Raw genomic sequence first — 23417 nt, forward strand, 5'->3', positions numbered from 1 at the left:
CACTGTGTAAACCTGGGCTTAGAAGTAGCCTGGATGATGCAAGGAAGCAGGGCTGGGACCACTGAGGTGGAGCAGCAAGGCTCCATTTCTGTCATGCTGTGTCAGTGGTGGTATTTTGGCCACAAGCATGGGATGCTGGAGCGAGAAAGGTTGGATGAAGTTTTTTTCCAACTTTAATTCATGGTTGTGCAATTTCTATAGGTTCTCCCCTTACCCATGGAAAACCTCTTTCCCCTCCCAGTAAGGCATTAATAATTATATAACGTTCATTGTCTTTGGAAGCGGCTTCACATTCCTTTCTCCTGACTAATTTAGGAGCCATGGTACTTCTTCACCTACAGGAAACCTGGAGAGGGGCTTGGGACAAGGGCCTGTAGGGACAGGCCAAGGGGAATGGCTTGAACCTGCCAGAGGGGAGACTGAGCTGAGCTCTTAGGCAGAAGCTCTTCCCTGTGAGGGTGCTGAGGCGCTGGCACAGGGTGCCCAGAGAAGCTGTGGCTGCCCCATCCCTGGCAGTGTTCAAGGCCAGGTTGGACACAGGGGCTTGGAGCAAGCTGCTCCAGTGGAAGGGGTCCCTGCTGGTGGTGTGAGGGTTGGAGCTGGAGGAGCTTTAAGGCCCCTTCCAACACAAACCATTCCATCTCTCCTGGAGGAGAGATTCTTGCAGATAGAAGTCTCTTATTTTGCAAGAGGAGGAATCCAGGGGACTGGAGACAAAAGGAAGCAACATTCAGGCGCCCTGATTCTTGCCTTTCCTCAGTAATCCCCTCCTCCCTGCCCTACTTTTCAGCCTGGCGTTTCTATTCTGAGTTTCACCGTCCCGGTTCATTGCCCCGTGCAGCCCGAGATGCTGCAGAGGTTTCCTGAAGGGAAAAGGTGGATGCCAAAGGCTTCAGACTTCTCTTGTTCAGCTCCGCTCTGCAATGCAGCCATCTAAAGCAACATATGGAATCCCAGCCTGGTTTGGGTTGGAAGGGGCCTTAAAGCTCATCCATCTCTAACCCCAACCACGGGCAGGGACCCCTTCCACTAGAGCAGCTTGCTCCAAGCCCCTGTGTCCAACCTGGCCTTGAGCACTGCCAGGGATGGGGCAGCCACAGCTTCTCTGGGCACCCTGTGCCAGCGCCTCAGCACCCTCACAGGGAACAGCTTGTGCCTTATATCCAATCTAAACTTCCCCTGTTTCAGTTTGAACCCATCACCCCTTGTCCTATCGCTACAGTCCCTGATGAAGAGCCCCTCTCCAGCATCCTTATTCACCTTCAGATGTCTTCCCCAAAGGGTGCTCAGGCATTGGAACAGGCTGCCCAGGGCAGTGCTGGAGTCCCTGCAAGTGTTCACACACCGTGTAGACAAGGCCCTCAGTGCCATGGGTTAGTGGTGGGTCTCAGTGCGCACCACTCGTGCTGGGGAATGGTTGGACTTGATGAGCTCGAAGCTCTTTCCCAACCTGGTTGAATCGATTCTACGCTTCAAACCCTCCTGTTCCCGCACATCCCCAGCGCCGGAAGAGCCGACACACTCCCGACCTGCCCGGGCACCACCAGCTCTGACTCCAGCGCGCGTCCCTGCCGCGCCCCGGGCAGGCTCCGAGCGCCGGTCCCCTCCGCTGCGATACCGCCGGTGTCCGCCAGGCGGCTCCGCGCCCGCCGCCGCGGCGCCCGGGAGCGGGCGGAGGAGGAGGAGGAGGAGGACGGAGGTTTCCTGCCCGGCCCGGCCGCCGCCCCGCACCGCCTGCGTCCCGCGGCCCGCCCGCCCCTGCGCGGGGAGCCAGGGGCCGAGCCGCCGAGGTGAGCGGGGCCGGGGAGCGGGACCCGCGGGGCAGCGGCTGCGGGGCCGCTCGGGCGGGGGATGCTGCAGTGCCGGGGCTGGTGCTGCCGGTGGGGACCGGGGCGGGCAGCGCAGGTGCGGGGGGAGCCCCGTCCTCCTCCTCCTCTTCCCTGTCCTCCCTCTCCCCTTCCTTGTTCCCGGTCTCCACCCGGCCGAGCCGCCCCGGGTGTTTGCGAGCTTCCCGGTGCCGGTCCCCGCTGCTGCGCTCGCCCTTGCACGCGTGTCCCTTTCTCCACGGGATGCCCGTGCTCGGGAATTACCGCCCCCGGTGGGGACGCCGGTGCTGGGGTGAGGCGGGCGGTGGGAGCCTCATGGCTGCGGGTTGTGGTAGAGGGAGGGGGGGGGGGAGTTGGGTGATGCGGGACCCACCCGCGATAATACTGGGGAGCGGCCAGGTACTGCTGCCTCCCTTCGGGCATCGCTGTTTACTCCCCTGCGCACCATCCAAGTGGGTGTCCGGGCTGTGCAGGCTCATTCCCGGCTCCTGGGATGGGGCTGGGGTACGAACTTTAGCTTTAAAAACCCATTTATCCCCCGTTAGCGTATCCGTGCCGTGTTCATCCAGCTCGTCCAGGGGCAAAGGGGGCTGTGGGTGCATTAGGAATTCAGACATACAGCAGTAATGACCCAGGGGGTGATGTGGCTGCGCGCAAACTCTTTTACCCTCCCTTAGGCAAGGGTAACGCTGTGTGAAACCCATGTGCTGCCACTTGCTGTTGATCAGGGTGGTTTGATAGTGGTTGGCTGGTTCACATCACCAGCATCGCGGCTGCTGCCTGGCAAAGGCTGTGATTTGGCATCAGATGGTGCCTAGAGGAAGGGGGTCAGCGGAGGGACCGGTATCAGGGATGCTGCTGGCAAGGGAGAAGCCCCTGGTTGTGTGGAGGTGGGTGTAAACCTTGCAGCTGGTGAGGAACTTTGTGTTTTCCTTTATGCAGGCTGACGGGGAGACGTCAAATGAGGCTTTCATGGAAAAGATCACATTTATTACTTCCAGAAACAAAGGTACTGTGTTTTAATCCCTCCTGCTTATGGTTTTGTCTAAAATACTGAGAAAAATAATGACAAACCTCACAAGAGTAATGTAAAGACAACTTCTAACTCTCTCCCATCATTGTATTCTTGCCCTTTAACTGTGGTTATCCAAAGGGTGAATGGGTACCTGCCCTGTGACTGAGCAGTGCTTTTGAATGGGAAAGGGCATCTCTTGTGTTTGATTTTCCGCTGAGGTTCCTCTCCTTGTGGCTTGTTTCCATAGAGCAAGGGGATGTGCTGTGTGTTAAGCTGTGTAGCCTCTAAACCACTGCCTGGGTCTGGTTTGTATGGTACGGACCACTGGGCTGAAGGAAATGGTGTTGCTTAGTGGGGTTCTTTTGCGAAGATGTTATAAGCATTATGAGAAAACTTGGGAAGTGGAAATGAAGAGGTTGGGAGTTGAAAAATACTTGTGGTGTGCATGGGGATGTTCAGTGCATGTTGTGCTGTGGGGCTGGGGAAAGGAAAGTAACTGTTGATGAAAATCAGTGACGTTCAGCTGGAAACTTGGTGTCATTTAAAAGAGATTTTTATATGGATGTAATGGGCTCTACTCATCCAGGAGGTGTGTTATGTTCCCAGTTTGCTCTGATGAGTAACAAGTGGAATTGTCCAAGTGTTGATATGCAGTGATGCAGGTGGTCCATGTGTTGTTCTCACTGGAGGTGGGTGAGGAGTCCCTAATGGGGGTAACGGTCTCTAATTGCTGCTGGGGGGGGCAGCCTGCATTGCTTTGTGCTTGGGGTGGGAGCACGTGTGCCCTGAGAGAGAAAGGGGGTAAGGATGGAGGTGGGAGCAGCAGAGATTGTGCAGCTGAGGTCTGTGGGTACAGGGGGCTGTGCTGGTGTGGATGTGGATGTGTGCTGGGGCTCTGCACTGGGGAGGGTGTGAAGGGAGTTAAGCTGCAGATGATTGTTTTCTGAACTGAGGCAAGCAGTTGGTTTAGAAATGGGGGAGAAGGGAAAATGTGAGGAAGAAATGGTGTGGGTGTAGTGTCTGGTTGCTTTAGTTTGTGCTGTCTTTGGTCACAAATGAAAGAATTACATAGGAGCTGTGTTACAGCAGCCATCCTGGCTTGCTGTGCTTCGGCTCGTGTATTCTGTATTCCTTAAATGCATTTAATTATAGAATCTCAGACTGGTTTGGGATGGAAAGGACCTTAAAGCTCATCCAGTTCCAATTCACTTCCACAGTCAGGGACCCCTTCCACTAGAGCAGCTTGCTCCAAGCCCCTGTGTCCAACCTGGCCTTGAGCACTGCCAGGGATGGGGCAGCCACAGCTTCTCTGGGCACCCTGTGCCAGCGCCTCAGCACCCTCACAGGGAAGAGCTTCTGCCTAAGAGCTCAGCTCAGTCTCCCCTCGGGCAGGTTCAAGCCATTCCCCTTGGCCTGTCCCTACAGGCCCTTGTCACAAGTCCCCTGCAGCTTTCATGTGTGTACACACTACTTGCTGTTTGATGTTGTCGTGTAAATTGGGTCAGGATCTCAGGGCTAGGCAGTCCTACTGAAGAACAAGAGCATGTGTTGAATGCTGTGTGGGACGCAGACCACAGAGGAATACTGAATGTACTGATGTGAGCACAGTCCACCCTGCGCTGGAGGAGTGGGAGGCTCTGCGGGAGAAGTTGTTCAGTTATGTGGAGAAGCTGAGGATGGTGTCTGTGCCTCCTCTGAATGGTACTGTCATTTGTAAATGTGATACCGTATTTCAGTCTTCATTTCCAGTGTAGGGTTTGGCACAGATTTATGCAGGGCTTAACACCAGCTGGAGATCCTGTGCCTGTAGGTGGTATCAGAGCACTCAAAGGCCATCAGCAATGAATGAAGAAGATGCTTTAGTAGGAAAAACCTGCCTTTATATAGAAACAGAAGGTGAATGTATCTGGAAGGACCCTGACAATTCCTCAGCAACAGCAGCTGAAAGGTAAATGGGTAAAAGCATCTAGAAGGTGCTCTTTGGTGTTGGGGGTTTGGTAGGAGGGACTGGCTGAGCGGTGGTGGCTGGTCTGTGTGTGGAGCAGGCTGGGCTCTTGTTCCTGCCTAGAGAACAGGGAAAGCAGCAGGGACCTGTGCTCTGTGGAACAAACCCATGGTCATGCCTCTTGTTTTGGCAGGGTGATAGGACCATAGAATAAAAGGTTAGGGTTGGAAAGGGTCTTAAGATCATCAAGTTCTAAACCCCCCCTGCCATGGGCAGGGACACCTCACACTAAAATGCAGTTTGATTTTCATGTGGTGCATGGCAATAGGGTTCAAGCTGAGGATGTTGCTGAGTATGCAGTTACGTGTCTTGAGTTTGCTGAGAGGTGTGAAGCACTCTCAGGGGTTTTGTTGGGATTAGCAAGCGTGGTGCAAAGTAGGTGAAAAGCTGTCAAGGAAATTGCTGGTTGTTTAAAAATGGAAGGCCTGGTACTGCAATTGTCATGCTTGAGCTTGGAAATAACCACTTTGGGGTTTGTATTCCTGTATGCATAGTGTAGGAAGGATCACAGAATCCCAGCCTGGTTTGGGTTGGAAGGGACGTTAAAGCTCACCCAGCTCCAACCCCTGCCACAGGCAGGGACCCCTTCCACTGGAGCAGCTTGCTCCAAGCCCCTGTGTCCAACCTGGCCTTGAGCACTGTCAGGGATGGGGCAGCCACAGCTTCTCTGGGCACCCTGTGCCAGCGCCTCAGCACCCTCACAGGGAAGAGCTTCTGCCTAAGAGCTCAGCTCAGTCTCCCCTTGGGCAGGTTCAAGCCATTCCCCTTGGCCTGTCCCTAAATGTTCCTGTCCTCAATATGGTGTTCTCAGGGAATAATATATACACACTAGAACCTGGTTCCTTTCTCCATGTCCTGTGCACACTGGGATGCTGTGGCTTTCCAGCCCCGCATCCTTGTGTCCTGGGAAGTGGCTGTGGAAGAGCTGAACCTGAGGGCTGCTGTTGCAATGCCCACGGTGAGCAGCTCTTTGTTTCTTGGTAGGCATTTTATTACTGATTTCCTGATACAATATTAATGAAAGCAGAATCCCCTTGTAACCTTAAACACGATTTGGTGCCCCATGATCAAAGTATTGTAAATTGAACTGATACATAATTTAGACCTCTTTAATAATGTATTCTTTGTGGAGCATCGTTTATGGGTACCCTGTATGTGATGCCTGTTTTATGGGTTGAGAGCTGTCTTAGGGAATGATTCGGATATTGCCTTAACTGATTTGCAGTGTGGTGCAGCAGAATTCAAGCTGAATGGAAGGAGGCTGTATCCACGAGGCTGCTCTGTGCAGGCTTTCCACATCCTCTTGAACTGTAATCTTATCTTCTTGTTGTCGCCTGTGCCCTTCTGCACCAGGTCTCATCCAGGTGTAGTCCTCATCCTGTCTGATAGCAATAGGTTTTGTGTGATCCATCCCGAGTGCTGTGAAGGTTCATATTTAATATTGGCTGTACTTCAAACTTCTTTCTGTAATGTAGATATCCTTTTAAATAAATGCCTACAACAGACAGGAAAACTTGTATAAGCCAGAGCTGAAATGAGACACTGATAGTACAGAGATAGGAGAAGCACAGGGTTTATTTTTGAAGTATGAACAACATGGAGCTAATTTTTAAGGCATGTGCACAGCATTGTCCTCCTGAATTCACTCTGCTTACTGCAGGTACAGTAATTCCATCAATGATGTCCTTTCGTGTGTCTATTCCTGTCTGCTGCCTGCAGAGGATGCCTCTGGGAACTGGAAGGATTGACAGGAGAGGGGGATGCTGTTGGATGGTGTTTTGACTGTGGTGTGCTCAGATTTTTAGAACCATAGAATAGTTCGGGTTGGAAAGGACCTTAAGATCATCCAGTTCCAACCCCGCTGCCATGGGCAGGGACACCTCACACTGAATCATGGCACACAAGGCTTTGTCCAGCCTGGCCTTGAACACTGCCAGGGATGGAGCATTCACAACCTCCCTGGGCAACCCATTCCAGTGCCTCAGCACCCTCACACTAAAGAACTTCTTCCTTAGATCCAATCTAAACTTGCCCTGTTTCAGTTTGAACCCGTTACCCCTTGTGCTGTCACTACAGTCCCTCATTTTTGCTCCTCTGTAAGGCAGACAGATGATCATCTCCAGTGGAGCAGCTCCCTGAACAAGTGCAGCATTGGAGGCTGCTGTTTGCCCTCCTCACTGGAGGGAACTAGTGCTCTTGTGGAAAGGGTGTCCTGGTACCTATGGATGTCGGGCATGGGGGAGCTGCCTCTGCACAGCCCAGTCCACTCCCCCCTGAGTCCACCTTCTGTTGAACAGTGAAGACCTAAAAATGCCCTTTTTCATAGAACAGAATCATAGGATGGTTTGGGTTGGAAGGGACCTTAAAGCTCCTCCAGCTCCAACCCCTGCCACGGGCAGTGACACCTTCCACTAGAGCAGCTTGCTCCAAGCCCCTGTGTCCAACCTGGCCTTGAGCACTGCCAGGGATGGGGCAGCCACAGAATCACCAGGAATAATTCAGTCTCAAAAAGACATTGGGGTCAATAGTGCTATGAGTTCTGAAGAAGCAGCAAATAGCAGATGTATACACAGGAAGCAAGTGAAAAGCTTTTTAGTTGTGTCACTTACAGAAAATCAGGCCAACATAATTAGCTAATAAGAATTAGATAAATAATTAGCTGGAGGATAAACCTTTCTACCACAGCAAGGGTAGATGAACTAAGAGGTCTCCACTTACCCCTAAGTTTTGTTGCTCTGGCTTCAATCGAGGGTAATTCAGAGTGAAATATGTGCTCCATGTTCATATGGAGACATCACAGCAAGATCTTGCCCTTTTGAGACCCGTCAGTTTCAGGTTTCCCAATGGCTGGGTGTTTCTTTAACTGCTGTGTGTTGCGTTTCCTTCCTCTTCAGGAAGATCAATATCTCCGTCATCTGAAATGACTTTGAGAGAAAGCTTAATGAAAACGCAGTGCTGCTGTCACTGATGATGGTGCCCCTTGTATGGGGCTGATGGAAGACTAGAAGAGTGATCTTGATTATTGGCCAGCACAACCAGACTGAGACGAATTGTGGGAGCGTGATGCTTAAAACATCTCTTCCCTATGGATGTGGTGTAATGTGGATTGTAATAAGGACAGAATAACTTGGTTGGTTGTACAGAGCTAGTACTTCTCCGGCCTCTGGTCTTGCAAACTAAAGGTGATGGTCCCCTTGGTCTGCTGGGGTCTTTTCTATGTGTTCCCAGGTTGGGACCACACTCAATGAGGCTCATTCTGTTTTCGTCTCTCTCGGCATTTGTCCCCATAATTTGTTATCTGTATATTCGTTACCTGTAACAAATACATCTTTTTATACCTTGGTCTTTTTAATGAAACTTTTAATCAGAAACAAAAGATAACTCTGGTGAATGGCAGAAAGCCCACATCATCACGACCTGAAGGCAACAATGAGAATTTGGGGCTAAAGACCCTCTGATTTTCGGTGTATTTTAAAGGATCTGTAACTGTTTTCTCACCAAGAGCTGTTAATTCTTTTGCTTCAGTGTTCAGTTTTCACTATTACAGGGGATGCATTTTAATTTGTTTCTTAGAAGAGCAATTCACTTTTTTAACCCACCTTTCTGTCTTCTAGCTTACTTTTGGTATAATATGGCAATCTGTGAGCATATCTGTGTGCAAAATCTGCAGAGAATTTACCAGGACTTACTTGGATACTGTCTTGTGTCACTTGCTTGAGCAGTGCTCGGTCTGCTCTCACTGGTGAGCTTCAGTTGCAGTTTTTCGACATCTGATGCTATAAGATTGTGGTTAGAAGAGTGTGAACCTTTCAATGCATATTGAAATCTGTTTTCCTCCTAACAGATTTTATTGCTAAACATGCAGATTTCTTTACCTGTAGCTGTTTCTCAACTGATTTCCAAACTAACAGTGCAAATTAAAGGATAAACAAGCAAAAATCATGTCCAACACAGATGTATCTATTAACCTGCCTTCACCTTGCTTGCTGTTTCTTTTAGTAAATCCCCCTTTAATTGGCTTTAGCCCTTCAATCTTGTCGTGTTTTCTCTTTGTCCTTTGAGGATTATTTATCTTTGCATTCCTAGCCTCAGTGTCTGCCGTGATACACAGATTATTGCTTGAACTACAGTGCTGTGATTTACCATGAGTAGCGGGCTGTTGATTCAAGCAAGCAATGAATTATGTTTATGTCCCATATTCTGTGTTTGGATTTCTCAGGTGCTTTCTGAGGTTATTTTACTTTAGGTTTGGGTTTCATGAATGTATTCAGTCATACTGCACACGATCACGTAAAACATTTAGTTACTCAATGCTATTAATTTACCTGCTGCCTTTGTTTCTACTGATCCATTACAATTGGGGAGAGTTAGCAGGTTGCTACTGAGAGCAAGATTGTGGAAAAATCCCTTTCCTATATTGCAGAAGAAAAGCCTTTGTATGTAACCAAGTTAAAATGATGCTCTTCCTGTTAAATGTAGGCATGAGTTCAAATGGGTTTGCTTATCGTCTTGTTTGCAGTTGCCAAAAGCTCATTAATTCCAAGTCAAACTGCTGCTGCTCCAAATTGCTTTTAAATGACATGTGTGCCCATCAATCCTGAAAAGCCAAATTAAGAACCCACCTGAGGGCACATTTCAAGGCCACGGATATAGTGCTAAATGCTGATCTGTTTCTCACAGGCTGTCCTCCCAGCTCAGCACCTCTCTGGTTCCTGACAGGATTAAGGGGAGAGGAGGCTTTAGTGACATGTACATCTAGGAAGGTGGGGAGGAAAGGGAAAAGTGGAAACAGGGATCTGTATTTAAATAATGGCCTATTTGCATGACTTTGTTTAAGCGATGAGATTCAGATTTAGGAAAATGTGATGTTAAGACTATTGGGACTGCCAGAATGTGAGATTTTTCCAGGAGACCTGCTCCTATGGCACTGTAAATCCCTCTTGAGCATGACACGGGCATGGGATACGCAGTGATGTACAGAGCGTGTGCCAGCCAAATTCTTCACTGTTTCTTGTTTTAATACTTTGGCTAGTGAACTGCAGACATCATTTAGAAGTTCTGTGTAACTTGATTGAGTTGTAATTTGTACTGAAGGAGCTGGGAATCACTGTACTACATCGAACTTGAAATACGGCCTCGTTTACCAGCATCTTCAGAGGAAGAAGCTTGAATAATTTCCATGGAAAATCACTGAACCCTCAAAGCTTTCTCTGTAAACAGTGTTTTAGATGTCTATAGGCCCTCCTATAGCAGTTTAGTCATTAAAATGCGAGCTTAATGCCTTCTAAAAGAGATTACATGTTTTCTCTAGTGCAGCTCTGTGTGCATTTAACATCTTGTGCCTCAGTAGTAGTATGCCCCACCAGCAGGTCTGCATACAGCTTTATCCTCTGGTGATGTTGTATTTAAATATATATGTATTGTATATATAATGAATCTTAGCAGGTTAAATATGCACAGTATCTTTTAGGTAATTTGTGCTGGTGTTGGTACTCAGTCCTTCCTTGCTTACAAGGCTCTTTCACATCAGTTGTAGCAGCTGTAATGTCTATATTCCTCGTGTTGGTTTTGCTGTAAGGAAATGGCAAGAAAAGATCCTACAGTGATTGAGCCTTTGTGGCATCTCTCATATCTTAGGAGAGAAAACCTTGTGAAAGCTCTGTTGGCAGAGTTGGAAACAGCTTGAACCCAGCTGTTTCCTGATAATCATGGAATAGTTTGGATGGGACCTTAAAGATTATCTATGCTGATATAATATAATATATGATATAATGCTTCTTTAGGGCATTCCCCTTTCTAGATGATATTTGACTTCAGTTGATAATTTCATAGCTGCCAGCCTCCATTGCAAGTGGAGGCACCTTCTGGTCCTTTTGGTGTTGTAGAAAAGAGAAATGAAATGCAGGGACTGTCAGATGGATGAGAGGATGGAGCATGGAAATCACTGCAGGTTATCTCTAGCATGCCCTTGTGATCCATACTGCGCTGATGTTTTAAGTAGTTAACACTATGCGGGATGCTTTGACACCGAAGATGTTCTTTAAGGGCAGTTTGTGCAGTTTTCTTGGACTCAGAAGATGGATGGAGCATCCCCGAGCTGTGGTCCCCAGGGCGCCGTGCTCCGAAAGCTGGGCTGCAGCCGCCTGTCCCATGGGATGCTGCCATCGCTGGGAGCTGTAATCGGAACCGGCTCCGGAGCGTGGGAAAGGAAGGAACTATCCTGCTGGACAGCAGCTTGCAGGAGTATGCCAGCTGTCGAGGGGCCGGGGAGAGGGGGGAGGCACTGGTTTAGCAGGTTTTTGGCTAGAAATCCATTCACAGCTGTGTGTCAGTATTCAGAGGTGTCTTGTATGTTTGAGGATGTTTTGCCTTCATACGTGAGCTTACATCTATTTCAAATAGATATTCATTATAATGGCTTCTTCTAAATGTAATCTCCTTCAAAACATCCAGCCTGTCCCATTTTCTTATAGCTGAACATGAAGTGTGCTGTTGTCCTGTGCTGCTACACAGCCCCGTGTTTATACAGTGCTGTTTTGGGCAGATTTTACCATCGTATCATAGAATCCTGGAATGGTTTGGGTTGGAAGGGACCTTAAAGCTCATCCAGTTCCAACCCCTGCCACTGGCAGGGACACCTTCCACTGGAGCAGCTTGCTCCAAGCCCCTGTGTCCAACCTGGCCTTGAGCACTGCCAGGGATGGGGCAGCCACAGCTTCTCTGGGCACCCTGTGCCAGTGTCCCACCACCTTTGCAGTGAAGAATTTCTCCCTTATGCCTAACCTAAATCTCTCCTCTTTCACTTTAAAGCCATTCCCATTTGTCGTGCCTTAAATGGTGATGTTGTTATACAAAGCCATCTTGAAAAGTTGCTGGATTTTGCTCATCCTTTGAACACGTTGCTCAATGTGCTCGAGTGTTTCCTAGTGTTGGTGTGTGGCCATTCCTGCAGGAGCATTGCCAGTGCTCCATCCCGCTGCTCTCGACCCTTATTGCATCCAAGTAAGTAATACCCTCATCACTGACTGAATCCACCAGGTCTGGGTTTTATTAAGCTGCTTTGCAAACACATAGCTGAAGCTGTGAGTCACTCCGAGGGGTGACAGTTACTTCCCCAAAATACCTTCAGCCTGGAAGCTGTGCTCTCGTTTTCACTGTAGTGCTAAGTAATAACAGTTGCATGGCAAATAAGGGAAACACCGCTTTGTAGCAACCATAAAGTAAGGGCCTAGTGTGGTTTGTGTGGTTTACAAGTGTATTCAAGTGGCTGTGTTGCAGAAAGCAGCATATCCTCAGTTCCTGCTTTCTGTATGTGTGCTTTGTTATAGCCAAGAAATAGAGGGTGAGGACTCAGGGTCTGTAAGACCACAGAGCAGTGGGATGTGTTAATATTGATACCTGTTAATACAATTCGTGGTAGGGTCACTCCGAAGTCATTCCTTTTGTTAAAGTATCTTTATGGACAATGTTTGTGTTTTACATTTAAAAACTTGGAAAAAGAGCAAACCTCTTAAAGACCTGTCCTGCAAAGAATTTGATGTCATTTTAATTGCACTTTAATGCTTAGGTTCATATGCTCCCCTATGAAGCTGTGGCTGCCCCATCCCTGGCAGTGTTCAAGGCCAGGTTGGACACAGGGGCTTGGAGCAAGCTGCTGTAGTGGAAGGTGTCCCTGCCTGCCTTAGGGGATTGGAACTGGATGAGCTTTAAGGTCCCTTCCAACACAAACCAGGTTGGGATTCTGTGAAGTATAGGGACAAATTGAAGTTCAGTGGAGAATAGGTGCTGCATCACAGTTCCTCGCACACAGAGCATCAGACTTAAAATCAGAGATGGGATTTTGTGTTCTTCCCAGTAGTCTTTGTATTCTTATAACCAGAAGAATGAAAGATGCCCTGCAGCCCCTCAAAGAAATAGTCTCTATACATAGCGTGTGGATGTGAACTTGTATTATTTTCCTGTGCTTGGGACTTGGTCCAGCTATTTGGGTTGGTGGAGTTTCTATCTGTGTATCAGGTGTGCTGCTGGTAATATAATTCCCAACCTCAAATGTCCCATTTAATTGTGTTTTTTTTCCCCAAGACTAATTTAATGTATTCATCTGTTTTCCAAGGGAAATTACTTGTGAATGTCACGTAATTAAAGTTTCTAGTAACCTAGATACATTGCTATTTTAGTATTACTGGAAATATGGTATTTGTCAGTTTATAAACTTGGGTATGTGCACTCCCCAGCACTGTACCCCTAAACTAGCAGGCTCGATTACTTAAGCGCTGTCTTTAGTTATAGAATCATGGAATGGTTCGGATTAGAAGGGACCTTAAAGATCATCTAGTTAGAGTCAGTTGTCTGTGGGATAATGTGGACAACCTGTGGGCTTCTTCCCAGCATTGAGGTCACTTCTTGTCTCAAGATGCTTTTCCTTCCTCTCTGATGAAGGAAGGTAGCATGGGGAGATTAAATGGTCGATTTCCAGTGTTGGGTAATGCTTATTTCATATATCTGGGTCTATACATGTGTAGGGAATGGTTCTTATCATTAAAAAAACAAGAGAAAATTCACTAAAATCATAGAATAGTTAGGGTTGGAAAGGACCTTAAGACCATCAAGTTCCAACCCCCCTGCCATGGGCAGGGACACCTCACGCTAAACCATATCACCCAAGTCCTCGTCCAACCTGGCCTTGAACACTGCCAGGGATGGAGCATTCACAACCTCCCTGGACAACCCATTCCAGTGCCTCACCACCCTCACAGGAAAGAATTTCCTCCTTAGATCCAATCTAAACTTCCCCTGTTTCAGTTTTAACCCATTACCCCTTGTCCTATCACTACAGTCCCTAATGAAGAGTCCATCCCCAGCACCCCTATAGCCCCCCTTCAGATACTGGAAGGCTGCTCTGAGGTCTCCACGCAGCCTTCTCTTCTCCAGGCTGAACCGCCCCAACTTTATCAGCCTGTCTTCATATGGGAAGTGCTCCAGTCCCCTGATCATGCTGGTGGCCTCCTCTGGACTTGTTCCAACAGTTCCATGTCCTTTTTATGTTGAGGACACCAGAACTGCACACAATGCTCCAGGTGAGGTCTCACGAGAGCAGAGCAGAGGGGCAGGATCACCTCCTTCAACCTGCTGGTCACGCTCCTTTTGATGCAGCCCACGATACGGTTGGCTTGTTTTTAATGTGTTATTTCTTCTATATGAATGACTGTGATCACCTGATGAAATATTGGTAGGCAGAGTACATGGACAGTTTGAATGGGAATAAGGCAAGATGTGATTTTTAAGGTTTGATTTGAAGTGCAACTTTAGCCTGTTGGTGTTTAGCTCCCGGGGTTGAGGTAACAGTGTGGGGAAAGGCAAGGTGAAGAGAGCAGAGAAACATGAATGCAAGTGAGAGCTGTGGTAGTGCCTGGATTGAGTGGCAAATGGGTAAGCTTATGAAAAACCCATGTAGGGGACGGGGTTGGAAAGGTGGAAGTGAGCTTTCAGGTTCATGACTCTGGTTATCACCTTCTTGGTATAACCATGTAGAGGACAGAAGTTACAGCTGGCAAGGGTGATGGGCTTGAGTAAGAAGAATCTAAATCCAAATCACAGAGTCCCAGCATAGTTTGTGTTGGAAAGGACCTTAAAGCTCATCCAGTTCCAACCCCTGCCACTGGCAGGGACACCTTCCACTAGAGCAGCTTGCTCCAAGCCTCATCCAACCTGGTCCTGAACACTGCCAGGGATGAGACGTCTATAACTTCTTTGGGCAACCTGTTCCAATATCCCACCACCTTCATAGTAAAGAGTTTCTCCCTTATCCTTATGTGAACTAAAGCCTTTGTCATAAAAAGTGTTGTAATAGCAAGACCTGCCCTCATTAATTTTTTTAATGAATCTGGCTGTGCTGTAGCTTTTGCTTGGGTAGGCACATTTCCTGATTGCCTTTCATCTCAAGGCATTCTACAGCTTTGATGGTAGCTATTGGAACTTGCTTCGAAACACAAGAATGAAAGGCAAAAGCTGGAATTTTAGAGAAATCTTGTCTTTCTTTTGAGCATTTTTCACCGGAGGTGATACAGCACATCTGTTGATGTCTGGTAGGCTGCTGCTCAGCCCTGACTTCAGGAACCACAAATACCCATTGTGTTGGGCACCAGGACCGGCTCTGGAGCTCGCTCGTCACACAGCGCCGAACACTGCAGCTATTCATGGTGCCCGATTCAAGGGGTTGACAGCAATCTTTATCTCTGCATAGAAACTAGAATTGTCCTCGGGAAAGCAACAGAAGCAACAAAGCCAGAGGGGAAAAATGACTGTGTTCAGCACCGGTTTGTTTCATCCTGTCACCGGCAAGACTGGAGTGTAGGGAAGTCCCTTCTTCTGTGAGCCAAAGGCAGGTGATACCAACTTTTTAATGTCTGGGCTTCTGGTTGTGTACTAAATATGTTCATCTTTGTCAGAAGTAAGGCTTTTTATTTCTTATTCCTAATCTTATTAGATTAGAAGGATGTAATGCTTTTCTTAAGGATTTCTTGTAGTATTGGTCTTTCTTTATTAAAAAAAATACTGTATTGATCATAATACAGTTCATTAGGGACTGTAGTGACAGGACAAGGGGTAATGGGTTAAAACTTAAACAGGGGAAGTTTAGATTGGGTATAAGGAAGAAATTCTTTAGTGTGCGAGTGGTGAGGCACTGGAATGGGTTGCCCAGGGAAGTTGTGAATGCTCCATCCCTGGCACTGTTCAAGGCCAGGTTGGACAGAGCCTTTTGTTCCATGGTTTAGTGTGAGGTGTTCCTGCCCATAGCAGGGGGTTGGAACTGAATGATCTTAAGGTCATTTCCAACCTTAACTGTTCTGTGATTTGATGATATATGTATTGATGAATTGTGTCTATGGAATGCTTTTCAAAATGTTGGGATCTCAGGTTCAGGGAAAGAGGATGTTTTTGTTGAGCTTCAGCATCTAAAATCAATGCTTAGAGTGATACATCATACATATATCAGAAAAGTACTGTGTTTGCTGAGAATTAGTGCCATGTCACCATTTGCTGCTTAGGGATTTGCAGCACTCGAGCAGTATCTAATGAGTTTTTAAAGGAATTAAAGAGACCCTGTTAGTTTTCAGGGCCAAAACCAGAATCAAAGCTCAGAAACCACAGAGGCATTTGTGTAATTCCTAGCTCTGTGTTTAAGAACTCCCACAGGAACCTCTTAAACCAACAGGTGTGTTCTAAGTTTTTAGATCTTTATTGTTTTCTGGCTTTTTAGGTCTCCCTGGAAGCATTTAAACAATTGCATCACATCAGTGCTCTTTGATCTGAGTCTTTAAGGACTGAAACTCTTGCTTAATTGCAACACAGGCTGTTTGGTAAGATATTTGTGAAATAGAGTGTCCTTATAATAGCTTCATACCAAGGTCAGGGTGAATAGATGATTATATTCTAGCTGTACTAGGATAGTAAGTAGTGGTGATTGGTGGTTGCTGTAGTAATAGGGATCCTAGGAATGTTAGAGCAGCGATATTGGGGTGTTTCTTTGGTTTGGTTGGGTTTTCTTTTCCAGTTTAATTAAATTATGAGCAATGTTAAGTCATTAAGCAAGGATGATGTTTATGGCAACAATTCCCTAGTGTTGTTGGGCGTCAAAATAGGAGATTTCTCTGTATCAAATCCTTGTAGCCTGTTATGCTTCGGCACTGCTTGTCAGCAGTTCATTTTCTTGTGTTTTTCCCCAAGGCATGCAAGCAGGATTGAATACATTCACACTGTCGTGTCTTTCTGTAGGAAGAATGGGCAAACAAGGCATTGCCTGTTTATAAAGTTTCTGGAATGCTGGAATCATTTGTGTGCTTTGTTTCCAAGCAAACAAAGTCAGGACAATGGGGAAAGGATATTGTGATTGGGCCTCTGGGACTCTACTACTGCATTTGATTTTGAAATAGCCTTTAATATTTCTGACCTGACATCCTGAGCAATAGAAGAAAATTCCAAGTGGGCAGCAAGCCTTCCTTGTTGTGGGAATGTCTCTGCTTCCCCTCGTTTTGGTTTTTCTTATGCAGGTTATTTTCTTAGTGGCAGAACAGTGTAGCTGTGCACCAAAAATTGATTGTCAACACAAATCAAGCCAGCAAATTCGGTGTCAGTGACTGCCAGAAGGTAAAGCGGAAAGTAGAAAAGGGAAATAAACTATGCAAATAAATAGCACAGCAAGAGGGAGACCTCAGAGCAGCTTCCAGTATCTGAAGGGGGCCTGCAAGGATGCTGGGGAGGAGCTCTTTGTTAGGGACTGTAGTGATGGTACAGGGGGTGATGGGTTCAAACTGAAACAGGGGAGGTTTAGATTAGACATCAGAAGGAATTTCCTTGTAATGTCTAATCTGTGAGGGTGCTGAGGCACTGGCACAGGGTGCCCAGAGAAGCTGTGGCTGCCCCATCCCTGGCAGTGTTCAAGGCCAGGTTGGACACAGGGGCTTGGAGCAAGCTGCTCCAGTAGAAGGGGTCCCTGCCTGTGGCAGGGGTTGGAGCTGGATGGGCTTCAAGTTCCTTTGCAGCCCAAACTATTCCAGGATCCTGAGTCTTTAGAATCCTCTGTATCTGAACGAACGAGGAACTTTTGTAGTGCTGGATCGGAGAGCAGACTAAAATTATGGCCTATGTCATGGCCTTGCAGTCTGCAGATCCAAATCCAAACTAGTTCTCCTTCCACCCTTAAATGATATTAGCAGGTATTATTCCATAGATGTCTGCTACAACTTCAGTTTAAATGCTCTTACCTGTTACCTGAATGCGCTGGGGCAGGCAATGATCCCTCCCTCCAGCCTGAAGGGAAGCAGTTTGACAGCACTTCAGCACAGCCCTCCGGTTTGATGCTGCCTGGGTTTAATTTAGCAGATCTGGGGCGTTTTCTGGGGTTATTTTTACAAGAGAAGGAACAACTTCCTTGCTGGGAGTGCTGAGCTGTTGTTATTGCATGTGGGTGGGCTGTGTCTGGGCAATGTTACACTTCATTTCAGCTCTTCTCTTTGGGGACACCTTCTCTCCGTTGATGTCTTCAATAGCGTGTTTACTGTTAGCACTTAGAAAATCTGCTGCTTTTCATTTTCCTTTTGCAGTGTTTCTGCATAAGTAATGGAACAAATTCATTGCATGTTCTGCCTGAGTTAACCACAGTTGCTGTAACCCACAAGGACCAGCCAGGAACCAACTTGGTCTGTGCAGACTCTATTTCAGCAACACTTCTGCTTCAGTACCCTTGAAATAAGAAGTTTACTGATACTGTGAGATAATACATGGTTTGTGAACAAACTGAGTTTATCATTGCGTGGTATTGAGAGACTAAGAGGGATAGATACCTGGGCTAATGTTGTGGCCTTCTGTGCTGTTCCTTTTGAGCTGTGTAGTTATAGAATCATGGACTCATAGAATAGTCAGGGTTGGAAATGACCTTAAGATCATGCGGTTCCAATCCCCCTGCCATGGGGAGGGACACCTCACACTAAACCATGGCACCCAAGGCTTCATCCAACCTGGCCTTGAACACTGCCAGGGATGGAGCATTCACAGCCTCCCTGGACAACCCATTCCAGTGCCTCACCACCCTCACAGTAAAGAACTTCTTCCTTATATCCAATCTAAACTTCCCTGTTTAAGTTTTAACCCCTTACCCCTTGTGCTATCACTACAGTCCCTCATTTTTGAGAGTATCTCCAGTACCAGCCTGGTGATGATGGTTTTGATTGAGATGTAAAGTGATTATTCCTGGCAATAAGAAGGTACTTCTGCCCTTTGTGTCTGTTAGGGGGACAAGGAGAGTTGTCAGATAGGAAATGGCCATTAAAAGAGGAGGTAAGAATTGCTGCCAAAATGATTTTACATTATGATGTACACAGCTTGCCACATGTCTAACGAAATCTCATTGGCAAATGTAAGTTTTGGAGAAGAGGAGCTACAGAAAGGTGCTGCTCCTTATAGTAAACGCAGGAGGAATGAAGAGAGAGAATTCGTTCCTTCAGTGCACAGATGTATTTGCTGCCATCAGTAACAGTGACTCAGACATCCTGTGTATTGTCTCAAAAAGATTAAGAAAGTATCTGTAATAATTAGAGGAGTTTATGACAACTTGGCAGTAGCCCTCATCTTCCACCATTCGTGCCATCGTTTAACTCCTGAAGACCCTGGGCTGAGGTGGTGCTGTTCTCTTTGGTTTTCCTCCATGCTGTGGTCTAGCTAGTGAGAAGCTGCTAAACTGGTCCTAGCTCCTGAGGACCCTCAAGTTTAGATTGAAGGATGAGAACAGAGGTGTTGTGTCCCCCTGAAATAGATCTCTGTGGGAACTGTGGTTGTAGTAGGGACACTTTAACCTCCACAGAGAGATGTAAAACCGGGCATAACTTTCATCTATATAAGAAGTGTAAGAGACTGAGGCAGCACAAGAGCCCATGGGGAGGGAGTCAAGTGTACGTCTTGACTTAAAACCCTCTCATACGTGGACTTCACTCCAGAAAAACCCCCATGCATAATATATGCATTGAAAGCTATGGGCCTCTGGAGGTGGCAGGAGTCACTGTACCAGTGGTTGTCATCCTCATCCTAGAGCAGCTCTTGGACATCTCCGACAATATACTGGTGTTCATTATGTGTTCAGTTTAGAGTTGCAGAACTCCTTCCTCATTGTATTCTTGCAAAAGATTCCTTATGAAATCTGCATGTTTCTGAAAGGAGATGTATCTGTTTTCGTTTTCCACCGGTGGTTTTCGTTTTGCATCTGGGTTTAAGTTGTTTACTCAGTCTCCGAGCATGAACGTCTGACATGCTCCTGGAGCCAGTGGTAATGATGACTAAAGGAAGAATGAAGTTCACCATTCATTTTCAGATAATTGCATAGAATAATAGCTGAAATAAGCAGAAACTCACACAAGGTTGAGTTTTCATCTCCTGCGTTAAGCAGATAGTGGGAGATACCAGAAGGTCTTTGGGTAGCAGCATCCATGCAAAAAGGTCAAGTGTCTGTAGGACAAATCCATTATTTTCAAATGAAGGAAACTTTGTATAAATGCAAACATGAATTCCTCCCTGAGGGCAAAAGCTTTTATTTATCCCCTCAGTGTTACAGAAAACAGGCTTGGAACCAGTCTCTGCTCTTTAAAGCATCACTGTGAGTCTCTGGAGGATGCTGTTGGTCTTTCAGGCCTGTTAATGTTCTCTTTGCCCACGGGGAGCTGTTACGTGAAGGGGATTTTTAGACAGGAGAACTTACAAACTAAACAGAGGAGGAAGCCTGAACTGAATGAACTAGCAGTGTTCTTGTTTAGCTCACTTGAATGAAGGCTGATGTCGTTATGTGAATGGCTTCTTCCAGCAAAGAATCCGTTAATAGTTTTCTGCCTGTCCTCAGTTACTAATTCAGGCCCCTGAGCTGCCACTCAATGAGGATGTATAATGTTATTTGCAGGCTGTAAATCAGATAAGGAAGACGCTTCCTTCTGCAGGGCTCATTCTGTTGTATTTTCTAATTTATTTATATATTTTAACCCAAATATCTCCTTGGGCTGGCTTACAGCAAACAGTTAACCCATCACCAGTGGTGGCATGGTGCAAAGCGGTTGAGGTGGTCCTCAGCTAAGGAGGGTGAGGAGTACAGAAGAAAGGGAAAATAAAAAGGAGCCTCTGATCTTGGATATTGTTTTTCTTGCTGTTTTCTATTTATGCAAGAGCTACGCTCTTGCTTTCTGATGCTGTGAGCTGGGCTTCCTTTCAGTGTTATGTTGGAAAGAAGATCCCTATGCATATATTGTTGGAATGAGTCCAGAGGAGGCCATGGAGATGCTGCGAGGGCTGGAGCAGCTCTGCTCTGGAGCCAGGCTGAGAGAGCTGGGCTGGGTCAGCCTGGAGAAGAGAAGGCTCCTGAAGGGGAGACCTTAGAGCAGCTCCAGTGCCTAAAGGGGCTGCAGGAAACCTGGAGAGGGGCTTGGGACAAGGGATGTAGGGACAGGCCAAGGGGAATGGCTTGAACCTGCCTGAGGGGAGACTGAGCTGAGCTCTTAGGCAGAAGCTCTTCCCTGTGAGGGTGCTGAGGCGCTGGCACAGGGTGCCCAGAGAAGCTGTGGCTGCCCCATCCCTGGCAGTGCTCAAGGCCAGGTTGGACACAGGGGCTTGGAGCAAGCTGCTCTAGGGGAAGGTGTCCCTGCCCGTGGCAGGGGTTGGAACTGGATGAGCTTTAAGTTCCCTTCCAACACAAACCAGTGTGGGATTCTATATGATGATTTAGATGGCTGCATTGCAGCTGGTGGTAGTGTCTTAAAGACACCCCATGAAGAGAAAAATAAAGAAGTTGGACAGGAAGAGTAATAACCTAGTTATTACTAGCATGGCATGAAACTTGATGGGGGAACCATGTTTCTGTAAAGGCTGTGAAGGAGCTGCCCGTTCCTTGGGCAGTGTCAGTAGGTGCTGTAGCAGTGCTGCCCTTAGGGTAGAGGTACTCGATGTTGACCAGTAACCCAAGGTTCCAACTTTAGTTTGTTGCTTTCCCTGTTTGAGAGCACAGTCTTGCACCTGTGAGCTTGTCATCTTTGTGCTTTGTGTGCCACAGTTACCCAGGTCTCAGTAATCCTTTGTAAAGTAAAGCCTCTTGTCAAACCCCATCCTTACTTACGGATGTTGCAAAACAAGGTTATTCTCAAGATGTATATTGCCACATATTGATGCAAAGCTTAGTCATCAAGTTCTTCGTATGGTAATCTGTTAAATAGCTGTTTAAAACTCTTCACTAACAAATGTATCGTGGGTATTTAGAAACTCTGCCATAGCAAACACATCTGGGCTATTTAAATAAGGAAAGAATCTCCCATGTCCTCTGTGTAGAACTCCTGTTATCTTCAGAATTACAATTTCTCCACCAACACAGAGGGTGAATCCAGAGCTCCTATAGCACAACCCTAACGTGTCTGCTGCAAGCACACATCCCTTGTTAACTCGTATTTACATAAAACATGCTGACACCACTTTGGGGAGATGGAGTCGGATGCTTTCTCAGCTGTAGAAATTTGCACACGAGATGGAAGATGTTTTGATTAAAAAAAAAAAGAAAGGGGGGTAGCTGGATTTTGCTTTCCACTTATTCCCAAGTGTGAGAATCAAAGCAGCATTTCTCCAGGCGTTTTGCCCATTTTCTTCTTTTTTGTTCCTCTTGTTGTTTGGATTTTTTTCCCTCAAGGTTGGGATTTGTTGTTTTTTTTTTCTCTTAATGGAGGAATTCAATCTCTTAATGGGATAAATGCATGTAAAAATGCCTTGTTGACAGAAATGAGCCTATTACTGGGGTTAGGTTCCTGTTTATTTTTAGTAGTGTTTGTAAGTTTATTCTTTTATTTATAGGCATAGAATCATAGAACGGTTTGGGTTGGAAAGGACCTTGAGTCCTTGAGACCTTTAGTTCCAAGCCCTAATGGTGAATTGGGGACACCCAGTGGAAGACCTGTGAGACTTCACCAGTAACATCTTCCTGCTGTAATGACAGTAATGAAAGAGATTGCAGCAGTAATGTCTGTTTTACTTCTACACATTCTTCTACCTTGTAAGTGTTCTATTACGGAGCCATTTCTGTGCTAACATTTTAGTCTGCAGTTGCTTAGTTTATTTTGAAGCTATATTTCAAAAGCCTTCAGTCGAGGAGGAGAACTCTGGCTTCCCTCGTCCATGTTAAAATAGCTTCTTAAAAGCATAAAGTAGAATCTTTTTTTCCCTGACATGAGAAGCAACATTCCCTTTCTCATTCCTGTTTTTATTTGCTCCACGTGGATGCTCGTGCTTCTGGCCACTCAGAAACTGGAGGAAAATCTGGTTTTAGAAACTAGAGCAGAATCTGCATGCTAAACTTTGTCTCTTGCTGATTTGGAGCCTCCTTTGGGGGGATGTGAGTGAAGGAAGCTGGAATTAGGGAGGGTGAGAACCCATGTAACTTCAAGGATGCGTATTCTAAAAAGCCTCCATGGATTTGCTGCTGCCTGGATTAGAAGACCCTTTAATTTGCTTTTAATTAAAATGATTTTCATTTACGCTGTGCCTTCTTCAAAGGTCCCAAGGCACTTCACAAACTTGTGATTATATATACGAAATGCAAAATCCATATTTATGCGATGCTGAGCTTCCGCGTTGAAGTTAAGGATGAAAAAGAGTTTTAGCCTCATTTTTCTATCAGTATATTTAGAACTACAATTCCCCTTTACGGAATTTAAAGCACTGTGGTTGTACATATTTGATCTCAATGAGTTTTCAATCCGAAGTGTAAATATTGATCTTCCATAAATACCTTATGTGCATATTATATTTAAATAGCCAAGGCTTTATTTTTGTGAGTACTTTAAGTTGTAGGAAAGAATCATGTAAATACCTTCATTTCTTGTAGAAAAAGAAATGCACCTACTGCAGAAAAGTGCAAACCAAAATGCTACCAAAATGCTGCATTAAAATGGAAACTGTTGCATAGCTCATAAGTATAGTTGGGTTATGTTGATCTTCTTTTAACTATTTGAGCTTAATGCAACATAAGTATTTATAAAGAAAAACCTTTCCTGAAAAC

General features: G+C 46.3%; 1 protein-coding gene across 1 annotated transcript in view; it reads left to right on the forward strand.

The window, feature by feature from the left end:
• The first annotated feature begins 2687 nt into the window (after positions 1–2687).
• The window catches only part of PTPRE (protein tyrosine phosphatase receptor type E), a 101103-nt gene continuing 80373 nt past the window's right edge, over positions 2688–23417 (forward strand). Inside the window, exon 1 of the mRNA XM_061346764.1 lies at positions 2688–2835. The gene's annotated coding sequence lies outside the window, so the exon portion shown is untranslated. The remainder of the gene's footprint in view (positions 2836–23417) is intronic.

Source organism: Neopsephotus bourkii, unplaced genomic scaffold, assembly GCF_033783945.1.
Source record: "Neopsephotus bourkii isolate Nb327-2 ecotype Australia unplaced genomic scaffold, CSIRO-AGI_Nbou_v1 NB_274, whole genome shotgun sequence".
NCBI classification, from domain to species: Eukaryota; Metazoa; Chordata; class Aves; order Psittaciformes; family Psittacidae; genus Neopsephotus; species Neopsephotus bourkii.